Source organism: Mandrillus leucophaeus, unplaced genomic scaffold (assembly GCF_000951045.1).
Source record: "Mandrillus leucophaeus isolate KB7577 unplaced genomic scaffold, Mleu.le_1.0 Scaffold309, whole genome shotgun sequence".
Taxonomy (NCBI): Eukaryota; Metazoa; Chordata; class Mammalia; order Primates; family Cercopithecidae; genus Mandrillus; species Mandrillus leucophaeus.
In genome coordinates, this window is record NW_012103243.1 from 1,323,021 (window position 1) to 1,329,354 (window position 6,334).

Consider the following 6,334-nt stretch of genomic DNA (forward strand, 5'->3'; position numbering starts at 1 on the left):
CAAATTCAATATTCACTTGAATATTAACACTTCACCAAAGAAGATATACCAATGGCAGATAACACATGAAAAGATGTTCAACATTGTAAGTCACTAAGGAAATGTAAAAAGAAAACCACATAATCAGATATGACAATACACCTTTTAGAACGGCTACAAATAAGAAGACTAACTACACTAAGCATGGATGAAGATGTGGAACAACCAGAGCTCTCATAGGCTGCTAGTGAGAATGTAAAATGGTCAACCAAAGGGAAGACAGGTGGTCAGCTTCTTAAAAAATTAAACATACTCACCGGGCGCGGTGGCTCAAGCCTGTAAACCCAGCACTTTGGGAGGCCGAGACGGGCAGATCACGAGGTCAGGAGATCGAGATCATCCTGGCTAACCCGGTGAAACCCCGTCTCTACTAAAAAATACAAAAAAACTAGCCGGGCGAGGTGGCGGGCACCTGTAGTCCCAGCTACTCGGGAGGCTGAGGCAGGAGAATGGCGTGAACCCGGGAGGCGGAGCTTGCAGTGAGCTGAGATCTGGCCACTGCACTCCAGCCTGGGCGACAGAGCGAGACTCCGTCTCAAAAAAAAATTAAACATACACTTACCACATGATCTAGACATTCCATTCCACCCCTAGTTACTGACCCAGAGAAACATAAACTTAGTTTCATGTAAAGACTTCCACGTAAATGTTCATAGCAGCTTCACTTATAATACATCCAAATTGAAAGCAACTGAAACATCCATCAATAGGTGAATGAATAAATAAATTGTGGTATGACCATGCAGTAGAGAGCAGTAGAGAGCTATCCCCAACAATAAATAGGAACCAACTATTGATCTAAAGGAACTACAGGTGAATCTGAAAATAATTATGCCAGGAAAAAAAAAAAGAGTGCATACTGTATGATTCCAGTTGTATTAAACTCTTTTTTGGGGGGGGGGAGGTTTACAGGGTCTCACTCTGTCACCCAGGCAGTAGCATGAGCATGGTTTACTGCAGCTTTGATCTCCTGGGCTCAAGTGATCCTCCTACTTCAGCCTCCCAAGTAGCTGGGATTACAGCAGTGCTACAGGCATGCACCACCACACCCAGGTAATTTTTGTATTTTTTGCAGAGACAGAGTTTTGCCATGTTGCCCAGGCTGGTCTTGAACTCCTGAGCTCAAGCAATCTGCCTGCCTCTGTCTCCCAAAGTGCTGGGATTACAAACATGAATCACAGCACCTGGCCTTACACTCTTTACAAATATAAATTATTCTATGGTGGCAGAAATAAGATCAATGGCTGCTGGAGGGGTGGAGGGTTAGAAGGGCTACGAAGGGGCAGGGTTATGAGGCACAAGGAAACTTTTTGAAGCAGTGGACATGTTTGTTATCTAGATTGTGGTGATAGTTTCCCGGTATAGGTAGATAGATACCGGGAAACATAAAATAGCATACTTTAATATGTACACTTTACTGTAAGTCAGTTATGCCTTAATATAGCTGGTAAAAAAATATACAATTGATTAGGGAACTACACAAAATAAGAAATACAAACGTGAACCAAGTAAGAGAAAACTGTATGACTACTCTAACAGATTAACACAAACTTGGTGGCTTAAATCTGTGTTGCTTTAAGCTTACTTTAAACATACTCAAAACGCTTACATTAGCCTACAGTGAGGCAAAATTATCTAACCAAAGCCATTTTGTAATAAAGTGTTGAATAATCTCAGGTAAATTACTGAATACTGTGCTGAAAGTGAAAAACAAAATGGTTCTATGGGGTCCTAGTCCATTTTCTGTTGCTTTTAACAGAATATCTGAAACCTACTAATGTATAAAGAAAAGAGATTTATTTATTACAGTTATGGATGCTGAGAAGTCCACAGTCAAGGGGATATATATGGTGATGGCCTTCATACTGCTGGGAACTCTCTGCAGAGTCCCAAAGCAGCATAGGGCATCCCATGCTGAGGAGGCTAGCTCAGGTCTCTCTTCCTCTTCTTAGAAAGCTATCAGTCCCATTCCCATGAAAACCCATTAATCCAGGAAAGCAATAGTCTATTAATCCAATAAGTCATAAGTGGATTAATCTATTTATGAGAGCTCTGACCTCATGACCCAATCATCTCTTAAAGGCCTCACCTTTCAATACTGCCACATTGGGGATTAAGGTTCAACATGAGTTTCCAAGGGGATAAACATTCAAACCATAGCATATGAGTACTTGAAGTACAGCTTCTACTGAATGCATATCACTTTCACACTATCATAAAGCAGAAAAATCCTAAATTGAACCACTGTAAATCTGGGACCATCTGTAAAAGGTAGCATTCACAGGTTCCAAGGATTAGGACATGGAGTCTTTGGGGCTATTATTCAGTTTACTATGATTTGTTTTAATTTGCTCAGTTTTAGGGACAGTGTTTTTAAAAAGCCCCTTTGGAACATTTAAAAAAAAAAAAAAAGATATCTTTCTTCTTTACCTTTACTTTCCTCTGGCACTGAACTCCTGTGTGTGATATAATTAAGACCCAGGCAGTGGCCTCATTATTACTAACCACACTGAGCCCTTTGTACTATATTTGATTGCCTCTTTAGAAACATCCCTGTAAATAAGAAAGGGACAGATGACATCATCTGGTTGGTGTTAAACAACGGAACAGGTGAATAGTGGCAAGACTAATAGGCTTTATTTCATTTGAACAAATTACTCTTGGACTCCTGGTCTCAGAGCCTGCATTAGTGACACTGGTACTATCATGCATCGAGGAGACATATTCCACCTTGCATAAAACCCTTCCATTAAAAACTCACCTCGCTATGGGACTTAACTGTCTTTTAGGCAGTATTCATCAGCAATGACAAGATTGCCCAGCATTTCTGAATGACCAAGCGAACAAAGGAGAAAAGTGGACTACCTTTATCCCGCCAGACTTTCAGACTTTTCTTTCTGCCAGTAGAAAGTGCATCCCAAGTTGTGTACGAGGAACTACCACTTCATTTCATTGTGACAGTTAACCCCAACCTGTGTCCCTAATAGACCACAGACACATCTGAAAGAGGCCTCAAGAGTGCAGTCTTTTTATTCCACTCTTCTGAAGTTGAGTGGCCACGTGATCCAGGACCAGTGATTATTTGTCCAGTTATAAAGTCTCACGGTCCAGCCTTCCTCAAAATGCCATTCATTCATTTGACAAATATTCAATGAGCCTTGTGCCAAGTTCTCTTTATTTTTTACTTTTTTATTCTTTTGGGTATACAGTACGTATATATATTTATGGGATACATAAGCTATTTTGATACTGTCCTACAGTATGTAATAATTACATCAGAGTAAATGGGGTTTCTATCACCTCAAGCATTCATCATTTCTTTGTGTTACAAACATTCCAATTGTACTCCTTCAGTTATTCTGAAATGTCCAACAAATTATTGCTAACTGTAGTGACTCTGTTGTGCTATCAAATACTAGATCTTATTCATTATATCTAACAATATTTTTATACCCATTAACCACCCCCATTTCTCCCCTACCCCAAATCCTTCCAGCCTCTGGCAACCATCATTCTACTCTCTATGTCTATGAGTTCAACTGTTTAATTTTTAGCTCCCACAGATGAGTGAGAACATGCAAAGTTTGTCTTTCTGTACCTGGATTCTTTCACTTAACATAATGTCCTCCAGTTCCATCCATATCATTGCAAATGACAGGATCTCGTTCTTTTTACAGTTGAATAGTATTCGATTACGTGTATGTATCACATTTTCTCTGTCGATTTATCTGTTGATGGACACTTAGGTTGATTCCAAATCTTGGCTATTGTGAATAGTGCTACAATAAACATAGGAATGCAGATATCTCTTCGATATACTGATTTCCTTTCTTTCGGGTATATGCCTAGTGCTAAGTTATTTTTAGGCACTGAGAATTTCTAGCAAGACAGACAATTCCTTGTTCTTATGATGCTTAGCTTCTATGTTTGAGGGAGACAACAAATAACCAAGTAAATTTTAAAAATAGAACAAATTGCTGCAGATAGCAGTATCAGGAAGATAAAACAGAGTAGTAGAATAGAGAATGTTTCGTGGACTGAAGGGTGGCTAGTGTGGGACACTTTAGCTCAGTGGTCCCCAAATTTTTTGGCACCAGAAACTGGTTTCATGGAAGACAGTTTTTCCACTGATGAGGGATTGTTTCAGGATGAAACTGATCCACCTCAGATCATCAGGCATTAGTTAGATTCTCATAAGGAGAGCACATCCTAGATCTCTCGCATGCACAGTTCACAATAGGGGTCCTGCTCCTGTGAGAATCTGATGCTGCAGCTGATCTGACAGGAGCTGGAGCTCAGGCAGTAATGCTCACTCACCCATTGCTCACCTCCTGCTGTGCAGCCCAGTTCCTAACAGGCCACAGACCAGTAGAGGTCCATTATCCTGGGATTGGGGACTCTTGCTCTAGATGGAGGTCAGAGATGCTCTCAGGAGGTGACGTTTGAACTGATACAGGAGTGGTGTGATTGAAATGGCCATGTGAAAATCTAGGACAGAATTTTCCAAGAGAAGGCAATGAATCCCTTTAAGGAGGAAAAGACAGCGCAAGGAATAGTGAGCAGGAGAAGTGGGGTGCACATTGATGGGAAAGGGGAGAGGAGAGTCCACGGCCAGTGTGCTCTTGAGGGCCCTGGTAAGGACATTCAACTTTGCCCCAAGAGACCTAGGGAGCCATGGAACTATTTTACACAGGGTAATGACAGGAAAGAACTCATTTCTGAAAGGCTCTTAGTTTTGTTGGAGAATGTGGGGGTCAGAGTGTAAACACACAGACCAGTTAGGCCATTGAGGAAGCCTAATGTGGAAGACCATGGTGGCTTAGACTAGGGCAGAGATAAATAAAAGTGGACACACTCAGGGTATGTTTTAGATGTGGAAACCTGACACAAACTGTTGTTGATGGGTTGAATATGAGAAGGAAAGAATTAAAAATGACACCTAGGTTTTTGACTTTACAGCTAGGTGGATGATGGTGCATTTGCTAGTATGGGAAAGGCCAGAGAAGAACAGCTTTTGTGAGGAAAAGCAAAAGTGTCTGACTTGTTAGGTTTAAGGTCTTGACATCTGTTTTAGTCTGCTTGGGCTACTACAACAGAATGCCATAGACTAGGTGGCTTATAAACAACAGACATTTTTCATTTTTCCCATGATTCTGAATGCTGAGAAGTCTAAGATCAAAGTGTCTGGGGAGGGCTCAATTCCTGGTTTATAGACAACTGTCTTCTTGCTGTGTCTTCACATAACACAAGGGGTGAGGAAGCTCTCTGGGGTCTCTTTTATAAGGGCACTTATTCCAGTTGTAAGGGCTCTGCCTACCAACAACCCCACCTCCAAATACTATCACATTGAGAGTTAGGATTTCCACATATGAATTTAGGAGGGACATAAACATATAGTCTATAGAATCATCTAAGTAAAGATATTGATTAAGTAACTGGATCCCAAGGGAGAGACCGGGGCTAGAGATAATAGGTATAAAAGATGACACCTCCATATTGGTGGTTTTTAAAGCTGAGAAAATGAATGAGGTTTTACAGGAAGAAGAAGAAAAAGAAGCCAAAGTCCAGTTAGCAGGAACTGCAATATTTAGAAGTAGAGGAGACAACATATGAAAATGTACATAAAGAGCAGAACGAATTATGACATAAGGGAAGCCAGAGAACAAGTTTCAAAAGGAAGCAAAGATTTTGTTAAATGCTATTGTGAGGCCAAGCTAGGCGAGGATAGGGGTGTGTCCATGAGATTTTATTTAAGTGAAGATTATTAAGGAATTTGTCAAATGTCTGGTAGAATAATGGGAAAGAAAGTTATGGTAGAAGGGCTAAACAATAAATAAAACCTTCAGTTTCCAACAATATAATGAACCAGATGTGCAAAGAAAAGCCTCGTGATATGGAACACCTATAAATAGTTGCCTAGCTTTTCTTGGGGGATGGGGTGGTGCTCAATAGTCATGTATTGAATAAAATGAATGGCTCCAGGCTTTGCCAGATGTCCTGAAGTAAGCACAACATCTAATGCCCAGCTCCTCTCTTTTTGTCAACCTCTATGGTTTCGTTAAAAACTCAGACCTAGAGTTACATCAGGCTTTCAGTCCCTTCTCCTGAATTGCATAATTCTTTGAATCTCTCTGAATCTCTGTTTCTTCTCCTGTAAAAGGGGGATGACCTCATCTATCTCAGAAGCTTACGAGTGGTAGGTGGCTTATTTCGCAGACATGATACTCTCTGAAGTCCACATTGTCATGATCAGAGACTACACTGCTAAACCTGGCAGTCTGCTGGGCGCCTATAT